General features: G+C 36.8%; 1 protein-coding gene across 6 annotated transcripts in view; it reads left to right on the forward strand.

Moving 5' to 3' along the window:
* LOC148949543 (uncharacterized) overlaps window positions 1–14232 on the forward strand; it is a 107839-nt gene that overhangs the window by 54880 nt on the left and 38727 nt on the right. The window contains exon 1 of one of the 6 annotated variants that reach the window (XM_089093574.1): window positions 5793–5899. The exons of the other annotated variants lie outside the window; for them this stretch is intronic. The gene's annotated coding sequence lies outside the window, so the exon portion shown is untranslated. Of the gene's footprint in view, window positions 1–5792; window positions 5900–14232 lie in introns of those variants that run through there. 6 annotated transcript variants of the gene reach the window in all.

The raw sequence follows: 14232 nt of genomic DNA on the forward strand, positions 1-14232 counted from the left end.
ATTTAGTTAAAATATACCTGTATAGTAGTTTATCTCACTGAGACTAAGCTAGTTATCTCCAAATGCAGACCGAGAAAACCAGTTTTACTCAGATTAAGAACTCAGATTAAGATCAGATTAAGAGTGTGGTCGAGATAACTGAAAAGTACCTAAACATCAAGCATATAGTTTTTTCTTTCAAACTCGGATGAAGTCTAAACATTGCTAAAGCTTTGATAAGCTGCAGTTCGGATTTAGTGGGTAGTATAAAAAAGCACGAGTTAAAATTTAAGGTGTAATCTTTTAAGATTATATATCCTTTTTTTAAATAAAAGATAAAAATAGATTTACCTATTTTATTTACCTAAGTTTTTGTGACTGACAATTACCGCAAAGGCATCGTATCGAAAGGAGTGGATAGGCCTGTGGCCAGTATTTGGGTGGAGAGGGGTCCAGCCGCAGAAAGTTATCTTTTAACCATTAAACAGCTAAGTGCAAGTATTTGATATTTTTTACCGGGGGGGGGGAGGAGGATAAAGTTACAGGGGAACCTTGACCATGCTCTTCTTATCCATAACAACCTATAATTTTTGCTTAAAATTTAAGTGTCCCATTTGAACTGCACTTCCCAAATCCGGTAATAAAATTGAAAGTTGCCTAATATGTATCGTTCAATCGAATACATTTTGGCTCTTGGCGTAAACTCTTATCTATTTAATTTATAGAATTTGTTTGTGTGTCAGACATGACGCAATATATGTTCGGCAGAATAGCTGAGTAAGGTGTAGGGATGTTTAAGTGGTTCTAGGCTGGGTTGCAACAAGTACTTAGAAATTATAACTAATTAAAAATTATACTGAGAAAAGCGCGCTTATTTTGTACAAAACAGCCTCCAATTCAGGCTATTATACGTATTTGCTAAACCCCGTCAATGACCAATTATGGATAACAAAAATAAAGACGAATCAGAACTATTTAGCTTCAAATTCAGTATAACTTATTTATTTTGCTTGCGAAAATTGATTATGTAGTTATCGCGTTCGAAAGGTCGAGGATGCCCTTCATGTAACAAAGTTTATATTTCATTTACCTACGACTTACTCCTCCTCCACCGCACTCTCTTCGTTTTTAGGAAACTTATTAATGAAGTTGATACTTTATTTACCTACGACTTACTCCTCCTCCACCGCACTCTCTTCGTTTTTAGGAAACTTTTTAATGAAGTTGGTACTTCATTTACCTACGACTTACTCCTCCTTCACCGCACTCTCTTCGTTTTTAGGAAACTTTTTAGTGAAGTTGGTACTTCATTTACCTACGACTTACTCCTCATTCACCGCACTCTCTTCTTTTTAGGGAACTTTTTAATGAAGTGGATACTTCATTACCTACGAAATACTCCTCCTCCAACGCTCTCTTCGTTTTTAGGGAACTTTTTAATGAAGTTGATACTTTATTTACCTACGACTTACTCCTCCTCCACCGCACTCTCTTCGTTTTTAGGAAACTTTTTAATGAAGTTGATACTTCATTTACCTACGAATTACTCCTCCTCCAACGCTCTCTTCGTTTTTAGGGAACTTTTTAATGAAGTTGATACTTTATTTCTCTACGACTTACTCCTCCTCCACCGCGCTCTCTTCGTTTTTAGGAAACTTTGTAGTGAAGTTGATACTTCATTTACCTACGACTTACTCCTTCTCTAACGCACTCTCTTCGTTTTTAGGAAACTTTTTAATGAAGTTGATACTTTATTTACCTACGACTTACTCCTCCTCCACCGCACTCTCTTCGTTTTTAGGAAACTTTTTAATGAAGTTGATACTTCATTTACCTACGAATTACTCCTCCTCCAACGCTCTCTTCGTTTTTAGGGAACTTTTTAATGAAGTTGATACTTTATTTCTCTACGACTTACTCCTCCTCCACCGCGCTCTCTTCGTTTTTAGGAAACTTTTTAATGAAGTTGATACTTCATTTACCTACGACTTACTCCTTCTCTAACGCACTCTCTTCGTTTTTAGGAAACTTTTTAATGAAGTTGATACTTCATTTACCTACGACTCACTCCACCTCTATCGCACTCTCTTCGTTTTTAGGAAACTTTTTAAGCGTCAATTGTAATTGAAAGTCTAAAATAAAATTTTGCTGAAAGAAAATAGGGTACTTTTCTGTTGTCCAGAACCCACTTAAGTAGTGAAGTTAGTTTAGTCATAATGAAATATACCAAAATGTGATGGAAATACAATACTTTAGTAACAAAATTATGGAAATTACAACAAAGAAATATGGAAAGCAGGCTGCCCATAACACAGTATGTTAAATACGTAACCTAACGACCTCTATATATTAAATATTTATTTAAAATATACCTGCATCGTAGTTTATTTCATGAAAGAATAAGCTAATTTATAACCGAATGCGAGAGAAGAACTGGTTTACTCAGATCAAAGAAAGCAAACTTCTTAGTGTGTTCTGGATAACAGACAAGTGCCAAAAATAGCGACATTAAAACTTAAAAGAACATCAATATATGAGTAGGCTGCCGCCCCATCACTCACCATCCTTTTAGCTGAAGCGTAAGTAGAGCTTCAGCGCAAACAGTGGGAGTGGAGGGGGCAACAGTCCCTTTCAACTGAACAGAAAAAAAATGAACACGATAATAAAGAGCAACTCGACCAAAGAACGCTGGATAAAAGAAAGAAAAGAAGAAGAATTTAACATGTGCATTAGAAATTTTTTTTGTATATTTTAATATTATAATCTATTTTGAAAAAAAAAATAAATAAAGAACAACTCAAAACCTGAAGACGAACACAAACCCACCCTAAATGTGGGTGGGATTTCATATGTTCAAGGCCCAATCCTCATTTTTTACGTTGAAGTTAAGTTACACTTTTTAAATTAATATTTTACCTACCTTTTTAAAGAACAAATAAGACCATTGTTGAACTATATAAATTGAAACATTTACATACCTAAATAATAACAAACAGGGATTTAAAAAAAGAAAAAAAAAATAGAAAAGAAAAAAAGCAGGGACAGCTTCGGGCTAAGGGGAATACCATCCAAGGTTCTTAGGCAAAACCTGAAGTTTTCGCAAAGGTCTTTGCAGACTTTTAAAGTCTGCAAGTGACAAAATGGTCACTCTTAATGTCGGTGACAAAAGAATAGTTTTCAAGGTGTTACCATATTCTCGACAGTGTTGTCACGTTGAACCGTGAAAGTATATAGGGAAGTTAATGAATTAAATTTGACACAGTTTTTCGTCCGTAAAAGTTCAAAGCATTAATAATCTACTGATTTCCAAAGACAACTGCACCTTCAAATGAGTTACATCTTTTCAAGCCATGTGGTGGTATTTGTTCTTAGCTTTTTTGCTGATTTTTGCCTTTTTTGGCGTCTGCTCCTACTAAAAACCGAACAACTACATAATTATGGAGTTTTTCATTAAAATTGAATTCACGATTTTTCCCTATATTTCAAGGTATATATGGTTGTGTAAATTTCCACGTAATCAGTTCAAATAGTTTTATTTTCATTGTCGTGGATACTCGAAGTAGAAGATAGAAGCGTAATTTTGTCACTTTTTACATTGAATGAAATTAAAAAATACAAATATTGAAAAGAGGGTTTTATTTGTGAAATATAACGTTTTTTTATTGTGGAGAAATTAAAAATGGTCTAGATCAGGGTTTCCACCTGTACGACGAAAGTGCTATTTTAGCACTATTTTATTATGTGGAGCGCTATAGCGTGGGCTAGGGTTAAGCACGAAAGTGCTAGTTTGGCACTATTATAGTCAATTTTTTTTACTATAGCACCGAAAATCGCTGTGTAGCACGCCAAATTTGGGCAGTTGTCACTTTAAGAACTGATCGTGGTGGCAAGCCTGGTCTAGATACATTATCGTTTGTATGAAAGATAACTCTTAAACTTCGGAGTTTAGAAACTCGACCGAAGATTTTATGTTATTCTCATCATTATGAATATCAAGGCTGCTTGAAAAAAAAAATAATGTCTGAGCAAAAAGAAGTTAAAGAATACGGCATTGGACCTTACAGTCCCTACCGGTGGTGCTGATCTACGTTTCTTGGCCCTTCAACCAGAAGGTGCAATGGGCGGCTGGGGGCCAACCATCCTGTGCTTTCGCATACCCTTCCTGTTTACCTTCCCCAGATTTCTCCAGGTACCCACTTCGAGCTGGGTCGACTCTGACTGAGCTTACAGAATCACGCCGCTGACCCCCGTCACAAACCAAATAACTGGATACACTAGGATTCGAACCCTCGAACCTCTCGAACACTCGAATCCTAAATCTAGCGCACCAATCCACTCGGCTAGGACGCCCAAAAAATTAGCATTACTAACACAAATCCATTACATATATTCCCTCGCGACGGGCAGGATTGGACCTGAAATCCCCCGATCGGTAGGAACGGTTAGCTCCACTATACCATTACAAGGGTGTCTGAGCAAAACGGTAAACTATTATTTCAGATGACTACTAATTTTCTTCGAGCTCAACATCAGGTTCTTTCTAAATTGATATCCGTTGATATAAATAAAGACAAAGACTACACTGCCTTTCCATAATACAAATAACAAAAGCTAAAAACAACGAAGGATTTTTTAAGATTGTAATTTTTTTTTTCTCAATGAATATTTCGGCTCTATATCTAAAAGCCGTCATCAGCAAAGTAGGTTGGACTTCCTTGAAGTGATAATACTAGGACTATTTTAATGTTAGTTTTAATAGTAACGTATTTATTGTAAGTCTTATCTCTGCTTTGCTGATGTGGTCTTAGATATAGAACCGAAATGATCATTTAGAAAAAAAATTTCGCTGTCTTAAAATAATTAACCGTTGTTTTGCCTTTTGTTATTTGTATCATTGACATAAGAAAAAAAACGAACGAAAAAGACGTACTGGTCTTGAAAATAAATTCCATCCGATAATTTTTCGGAGATGCCAGGATGCCAAACAGGATAGGCGTACTCGAGCATTGAACACGTAAAAGAGGAAAAGTCTCATTAAGGAAAATTCTCACTGCTTGAGAATTCTTCTATCTTTTGTATGCCACATACTTGAGTATGCCTCATAAATTTGGTGCCCAGGCTTCTAAAAGGACAGAATATTGTCGGACAGAATAGAGCTAGTTCAAAAAAAGTTGGATCAGGATTATGTTTAATGAGGAAAAAGTCATTGATACCTCTGTTCTTCGCTAAGCCATTCTAATTACGCTTAAGAATAGAACAAAAATATTGGTGCGCTTTGCCTTACACAGCCCTGAAGATTGGTTTTTGGTTGGGGGATAACAGTATTCTTGAGCAAGTGCAATTACAAAATGAAACACAGAAAAGGTGAATTGTATCAAAATATATAAGAAACGATATGAAAAAAATCTCGAAATTTGAGAGGCAGGTATCAAAACCCTGTATGCTTGCTGAGTGAGCAAACTGATAAGGGGCTGGGGGACAAACTCATAAATTTTTGACAGAGAAGTCGTATTTTTATCAAATATCACAAATTTCTGCTCTTCTTGTGTGTCTTCTTATGTGTCAGTTAGGGCAGCTTTCCCTTTGCATGATCCTTATGGTGTCTTTAAGAATGTCTATTTTTACAAAGTTCTGAAAATTTATCTTTTTAAGTTCAAAAGGGAAGTATGAATGGTTTTTATGTTCCTTGGCACAATCGCTAAAGTTGTTTGAAATTTCACTAATCTTTAACTAGGCGTTTCTCTTCAGAATATGAAAAATGGACGCTTGTAATTTTCAATTATTGAAGTTAATATTTTGTAGGCGTTACCGCATAAGTTATCCTATTTCATCTTCTTGGATTAGCTTCATATCCATAGTTTTCTATAGTTTTTGGGGAATAGCGGATGACAGATCCCTGTACTTGGTGATTAGAAATGTCGTAAGTCCCAAATTTTCGGTTTTAGCATGTATCTAATAAGTATGTGAATAAATTCTGAAATAATAATTTTGTTGGATAAAATACTTGGAGCCCGCTTTCAACTGTGTTTAGCCAATTCCTGTAATAACAAGTTTAAAATTGTTATTTTACGTCGCTGGAGTAAAGGTTAGAAGTGGAAAATATGTTTATGGTGAAAGCAAAACTTGTAGCTGTCTTGTCCTGTCTTCTTGCTTTGTTTATTTTCTATAACTTTTCGGTTTGGAACTGGAACTCTCTCTAGGAATTAATTTTACATTTTGTCCCAGTTCAATAGTTTCTGACAAAGTGTTAAGGAAATGTTTGAATAGATTTTTGTATTCTACTAGAAGTTTTGTATACTATTTGTTACCTTTGATTGTGGTGTTAATTGAAAAAAAAAACTTTCCACAAAATAAGTTTTTCAAAGAAAAGTAAAGAACTCCATTAAACAAAAAATGAGCAAAAATAAAATCAAATAATCTACCAAGCGTGAAACTACCGCAGATCAGCATCGATAAATAAATGAAACCAAAAACGAACAGAGATTACAATGAATAACCGAGTCAAACTCAAAACGATCAGAAATTAACATAAGTTGGGCTCAAAACCCCTATGCCTTCCCAAGGCCAGAACATAATTTGCACTTAACTGAAAAAAATATAAAGGTTTTTACTTTTATAACTTTAAAAAATCAAATAATATAAAGATTTTGATTACTAAATATCAGTATATGTATATTAAACTGACAATGCACATTCATTTGTATTTTTTTGAGTAAAGGGCAAATTATGGGAGATCGTTTGTCGCTCTCCCATCACTTTCAACTATTAAAAAAGGCACTAGCCCTTTCAATTTCCAATCAAATAAGCCCTTTTGAAGTTTCTACGACAGCGCTTTCAATAGAAACCTTATATACCCCCAGGACATAACTTACAACGCTTGCCCTGAAGGCTTGGGGTTGTCATCCTCAAAGACCTAATTTCCAGAACTTTCTACTACGTTGAACAAAATGGCTATCTGAAAATTTTGATTGGATGTGTTTGGGGGAATGGTGCGCGTGAGGGGCGGTTAGTTACCTTCCAATCACGTTCGACCATTAAAAAGGGCACTAGCCCTCTCAATTTCCAATTGAATGAGCCCTTTTTGAAGTTTTTATGACAACTCTATCTATAAAAACCTTATATGCCACAGGGCATAACTTAAAACTTTATATACCCCAGGGCCCAGGGCATAACTTAAAACCTTTGCCCTGGGGGCTCTGGGGGGTTTGTCTTCCTTAAATACATAATTTACAGAACTTTCAACTACTTTGAACAAAATGGCTATCTCTAAACTTCGATTGAATGTGTTTGGGGAAGTGGTGGGCGTAAGGGAGGGGTCAATTACTCTCCACTCACTTTCGATTATTAAAAGGGGCAATTTCTATTTCCAAACAAATGAACCTTTTTGAAATTTCTACAACAACCTTTTTTATATAAACCTTATATGCCCTCAGGTCATAACTTACAACCCTTGCACTGAGGGCTCAGAGGGGGCTATCATCCTAAAAGACCTAATTTCCAGAACTTTCGACTACGTTGAGCAAAATGGATATCCTAACATTTTGATTAGATGTGTTTGGGGAAATGGTGTGCGCGAGAGGGGGGTTAGTTGCCCTTCAATCACTTTCGACTATTAAAAGGGCACTAGCCCTTTCAATTTCCAATTGAATGAGCCCTTTTTGAAGTTCCTACAACTTCGCTTTCTACAAAAACCTTACATGTCCCCAGGGCATATCTTCCAACCCTTGCCCCGAAGGCTGTGTGGGGGAGGAGTTGTCATCCTTAAAGACCTAATTTCCAAAATTTCAACTACGTTGAATAAAATAGCTATCTAAAAATTTTGATTGGATGTGTTTGGGGAAAAGGTGGGTGTGGGGGGGGGGCTGTTGCCCTCAAAACACTTTCGACTATTAAAAAGGGCACTAGCCCTTTAAATTTCCAATCGAAAGAGCTCTTTTTCAAGTTTCTACGAAAAAAATTTCAATAGAAACTTATATGCCTCCAGGGCATAACTTATAACCCTTGCCCTAAAGACAGTAGTGGGAATGTCCTGCTCAAAGGTATAATTTCCTGAACTTTAAACTGCGTGAAACAAAATGGTCATCTAAAAATTTTAATTGGATGCGTTTGGGGAAAAGGTGGGCGTGAGAGGGGGGCTAGCTGCCCTCAAGTCACTTTCTACTATTAAAAAGGGCACTAGCCCTTTGAATTTCCATTCGAATGAGCCCTTTTTCAAGTTTCTACGACAAAGATTTCAATAAAAACCTTATATGCCTCCAGGGCATAACTTATAACCCTTGCCCTAAAGACTCTGTGGGGAGTGTCCTGCTCAAAGGTATAATTTCCTGAACTTACAACTGCAAGGAACAAAATGGCTATCTCGAAATTTTTAACAGATGTGTTTGGAGATTGGTTGGCGTGGAAGGGGTGTTAGTTTCCTTCCAAACACTTTCGACTATTAAAAAGGTCACTAGCAATTTCAATTTTCAATCGAATGAGCCCTTTTTGAAGTTTCTGTGACAACTCGTTCTATGAAAACCTTATATACCCCCAGGGCATAACTTATAAACCTTGCCCTGAGGACTGTGGGGGAGTTTTCTTCTCAAAAACATGATTTCTATCTGGAAATCAACTACGCTGAACAAAATGGCTATCTAAAATTTTGATTGAATGTGTTTGGGAAAAAGGTGGGCGTGAGCGAGGGAGGTTAGTTGCTGTCAAATCACTTTCGACTATTAAAAAAGGCACTAGAACTTTGAATTTCCAATCGAATGAGCCCTTTTTCAAGTTTCTACGACAAAGATTTCAATAAAAACTTTAATGCCCCAGGGCATAACTTATAACCCTTGCCCTGAAGACAGTGGGGGAAGTGTTCTGCTCAAAGGTATACTTTCCTGAACTTTAAACTGCGTGGAACAAAATGGTTATCAAAATTTTGATTGTATATGTTTGGGGAAATGGTGGGCGTGGAAGGGGTGTTAGTTGCCTTCCAATCACTTTTAACTATTAAAAAGGGCACTAGCCGTTTCAATTTCCAATCGAATGAGCCCTTTTTGAAGTTTCTATGACAACGCGTTCTATAAAAACCTTATATGCCCCCAAGGCATAATTTACAACCCTTGCCCTGAGGGCTTTGGGGGGTTGTCATCCTCAAGGATCTAATCTCCAGAACTTAAAACTACGTTGAATAAAATGGTTATCTCAAAATTTTTCATTGGATGTGTTTGGGGAAAAGGTGGCATGAGAGGGGGTTAGTTGCCGTCCAATCACTTTCGACTATTAAAAAGGGCACTAGCCCTTTGAATTTCGAATAGAATGAGCCTTTTTTGAAGTTTCTATGACAACACCTTCTATAAAAACCTTATATGCCCCCAGGGCATAACTTACCACACTTGCCCTGAGGGTTCTGGGGGGGTCCTCCTCAAAAACATAATTTCTATTTGGAAATCAACTACGCTGAACAAAATGGCTACATCAAAATTTTGATTGTATGTGTTTCGGGAAATAGTGGTCGTGGAAGGGGTGTTAGTCTCCTTCTAATCACTTTCTACAATTCAAAAGGGCACAAGCCACTCCAGTTTCCAACTGAATGAGCTCTTTTCGAAGTTTCTACGACAACTTCTTCGATACGAAGTGACCTGCTCTAAAGGAAAAATAAATAATACATTGTGCCAACATTGTTCTTATATGCCCCCAGGGCAGAACTTAAAACTCTTGCCCTGAGGGTTGTGGGGGAGTGTCCTCCTCAAAAACATATTTTCTATCTGGAAATCAACTACGCTGAACAAAATGGCTATCTCAAAATTTTGATTGGATGTGTTTGGGGGAATGATGGGAGGGTGGTCTCGTTGCCCTCCAATCACTTTCGACTATTAAAAAGGGCACTAGCCACTCCAATTTCCAATCGAATGAGCCCTTTTCGAAGTTTCTACGACAACTCCTTCGATACGAAGTGCCCAGGTATGGTAAAACCAAAAGCAAAAAAATAAATAATACATTGTGCCAACATTGTTCTTATATGCCCCCAGGGCATAACTTAAAACTCTTGCTCTGAGGGTTGTGGGGGAGTGTCCTCCCCAAAAATATATTTTCTATCTGGAAATCAACTACGCTGAACAAAATGGCTATCTCAAAATTTTGATTGGATGTGTTTGGGGGAATGATGGGCGGGGGGTCTCGTTGCCCTCCAATCACTTTCGACTATTAAAAAGGGCACTAGCCACTCCAATTTCCAATCGAATAAGCCCTTTTCGAAGTTTCTACGACAACTCCTTCGATACGAAGTGCCCAGGTATGGTAAAACCAAAAGCAAAAAAATAAATAATACATTGTGCCAACATCGTTCTTTACTTAGGTACCGCGACTGCGCTGCCTATGAAAAGGGGCAATTTCAATTTCCAATCAAATGAGCCCTTTTTGAAATTTTTACAACACGTTTCTATATAAACCTTATATGCCCCCAGGGCATAACTTACAACCCTTGTACTGAGGGCTCTGAGGGGGCTTATCATCCTAAAAGACCTAATTTCCAGAACTTTCAACTACGTTGAATAGTTTGGATATCTCAAAATTTTGATTGGATGTGTTTGGGAAAATGGTGGGCTTGAGAGGGGCGTTAGTCGCTATCCAATCACTTTCAACTCTTAAAAAAGGCACTAGCCTTTTCAATTTCCAATTGAATGAGCCCTTTGAAGTTTCTACGACAACGCTTTCAATAAAAACTTTATGGGTCCCCAGGGCATAACTTACAACCCTTGCCCCGAGGGCTGTGGGGGGAGGGGTTGTCATCCTTAAAGACCTAATTTCCAAAACTTTCAACTACGTTGAATAAAATGGATATCTAAAAATTTTGATTGGATGTGTTTAGGGAAAAGGTGGGCGTGAGAGGGGGGTTATTTGCCCTCAAATCACTCTCGACTATTAAAAAGGGCGCTAGCCCTTTGAATTTCAAATCGAATGAACCCTTTTTCAAGTTTCTACGACAAAGATTTCAATAAAAACCTTATATTCCACCAGGGCATAGCTTATAACCCTTGCCCTGAAGACTGTGGGGGGAGTGTCCTGCTCAAAAGTGTAATTTCCTGAACTTTGAACGTCGTGGGACAAATTGGCTGTCTCAAAATTTAAATTGGATGTGTTTGGGGAAATGGTGGGCAGAAGGGGTGTTAACTGCCTTCCAATCACTTTCGACTATTAAAAAGGACACTAGTCATTCCAATTTCCAATCGAATGAGCCCTTTTCGAAGTTTCTACGACAACTCCTTCGACACGAAGTGCCCTGGTATGAAAAAAAATAATACATTGTGCCAACATCGTTCTTTACTTAGGCACCGCGATTGCGCTGCCTGTGAAAAAGGGCAATTTTCAATCAAATGAGCCCTTTTTGAAATTTTTACAACAACTTTCTATATAAACCTTATATGCCCCCAGGGCATAACTTACCGTCCTAAAAGACCTAGTTTTCAGAACTTTCTACTACGTTGAACAATTGGATATCTCAAAATTTTGATTGGATGTGTTGGGGAAAATGGTGGGCTTGAGAGGGGCGTTAGTCGCTATCCAATCACTTTCAACTCTTAAAAAAGGCACTAGCCTTTTCAACTCCCAATTGAATGAGCCCTTTGAAGTTTCTACGACAACGCTTTCAATAAACACTTTATGGGCCCCCTGGGCATAACTTACAACCCTTGCCCTGAGGGCTGTGGGGGGAGGGGTTGTCATCCTTAAAGTCCTAATTTCCAAAACTTTCAACTATGTGAATAAAATGTAAAGAGGTAAATACAGTAAAGAGCTGAACAATATGAAAAAACGAAAATGATATAAAACATACACTGACACATAAAGTCAGCTCAAATATGATTGGTGGGTAATAGTAAAAAGAAAGAAGAAAAAAGGAGAAAAGAGTAAACTGAAATGGAAACCAAGTTAATAGGAGTGGAGATTATAAATGAGGACAAGAATATTAATGAGGAATTCACAAGATATTTTGAAGAGGAAATCTTGAATTCACAAATTAAACGAGTAACTTCAGTTCGTGCGAGAACCCTATTTAACGCTCTTTGATGTCCTCTTAATGAAGCGCATTTCTGTGCAGCAGGTCCTTCTGGAACCGTTCTTATAGGATCTGTCTATTTGTATTAGTATATAGTCAATGAGAATTAAAAATACAGTGGCTCATTAATAAAAATCTTTTGTATTGATTTTTATAGCTGTCTAGGTGTATTGAATATCTTTATTCACATGTGGGTCTTCAACTAGCATCTCTTAAAAGGATTTTGCGAGAATGAAGGATTTGCCTTCATTAGTACTTGTCTGCAATTGAACTTTGTTCTATAAATATATATCTCTTTTTAAAACTTGGAATTTTAGCTGGTTATAGATGGTAGAGCTAATGTAAATATTAAGAGTGGCAATATAGTTTCATTATAAATCGTAACTACGGAAGGTTTGAGGCAATGGAAAAAGAAATAATGGGTCCCATAATAAAGGGTTAATTACAGTTTATCAACTGTAAAAGTCAATAGATTGATCTTATGTTTAAACAGAGGATATATATAGATATTCTATCCGATCCTGAGGGAAAGGAGGATCAGAGGCTTTTTTGTGGGTGGGGGGGGGGAATGCAAAAAAAAAGGATTTTAAGGCACCATTTTTTCTGGGGAAATTATAACTTGAATGGTTGAATGAGAGATCTAAACTATAAATCTGAACATTGGCGGGGAGTTTCCCCCTCGGAAAATACTGAAAAGAACACGTTAAAGATGCATGAAAATTCACCGTTTTCGCATAAAAATCCATCTTTTTAAAGCATCAAGCCCCATTCCTTGGAAATTCTACAGATCCCTCAAAAATGCTAGGGTATTCCCATGTTTGCTTTGAGTAATTTTGTTTGTCGTCTCTACCCTAAAAACTACATCAAGCCCACTCTTCATTGCCTTAGTCGTGGAAAATGTTGTTATATGACGTAATAATATTGCTGCCACATTTAAAGATTGCACATGGCTTGTTCATACTTTAGAAATAATTACCAAAAGCCGTTTACTAATGTTTTCTTTGAGAGCAGCTTTGCAAACGGTTTTTGGCAATAATTTGACAAGCTTCAAAATGTCGAATACCACCTTTAGGTCTCGTATATCAAATAACTATTATCTTTTTATGTATAATATATACCCTATCTTATACAATACAATATTTTTATACAATATTGTTGCTATTCACAAGATGTACAATATTTATTGTCAGACCTTTAGGTTTGACAATAAACAAAATTGTATCATTGGATCATTCCGCCTTCCCAATGCTAATTTTGCTTCTTTTTTGCTCTTTTTGCTAGTGTTATATTTACTATAAACTAAATGGTGATTATATAGAGGATTAAAAAGAGGCTTGTTGACATATTTTTTCTTATAATAAAGTAGTTTCTGTGCTTAGTTAATCCTAAAGGTGATAATACGATAGCTATTTATTGTTTGTTATTTAAGAAAGGGGCGGCACATGAAACGAACCGTGTTTTCTTTCAAATATTAACTCACTAGCGAAGTTTCCTTTTAACAAGTCAGTCATTCAATCAGTTTATTGGTTACCCATCAAAAACAAAGAGGGCCGAAACCTTTTGGTGGAGTATGATTAGTTTGATTAGTAAGAAGAAAAAAAGACAACACTTACAATGAAACAGAAATAACTAAGCCCAAAGATGGCGCGAATCCGCAACTTCATTTAAAAAAAACCTTTGACAATTTTTTTTAATTACAACAGTGTATATATTCTGTAAAGAAGCACATTTCGGGTCCTTGATGGTAAGCTTAGCTATTGCTTCGCAAGCTTTACAAAAACCTAGGTATTTGTAGCTTTTCATGACCAGAGGAGAAAGGCAGCACAGGAAAGAGGCCAAGTAGAGGGGTTACAGCAAATGCTCTGAAAAGGCTTTGTTCGGTGAGTCCTATTCAACTGGATCGTCGTAGCGGCCAGAGAGGCATAAGCTTGGTGGATATTTTTAGTAGCATGTTCGATGTTGAGTTTAACTATTTCTTTAATTTGTCTACCAATAAGGATCCTTAAGTAAAAAGACTTTCACAGAGTCCAGAATCATCGCGGCTGCACCATTTGCTTCAACCTAGAAAATGACGAAAATTAGCCCATAGTAATCAAAAATTTAAAATCATTTGACACGAAGTCAAAATTACGACCACCTCGATATTTAAAGCCTACCACAATCGTTATAATATTCTACCAGTATTGCATGCATTTATTAGGGCTCCAAATTCTATCTATTAA

This window comes from Artemia sp. Qi Xiang Cuo, chromosome 8 (assembly GCF_049724085.1).
Source record: "Artemia sp. Qi Xiang Cuo chromosome 8, ASM4972408v1, whole genome shotgun sequence".
Classification (NCBI taxonomy): domain Eukaryota; kingdom Metazoa; phylum Arthropoda; class Branchiopoda; order Anostraca; family Artemiidae; genus Artemia; species Artemia sp. Qi Xiang Cuo.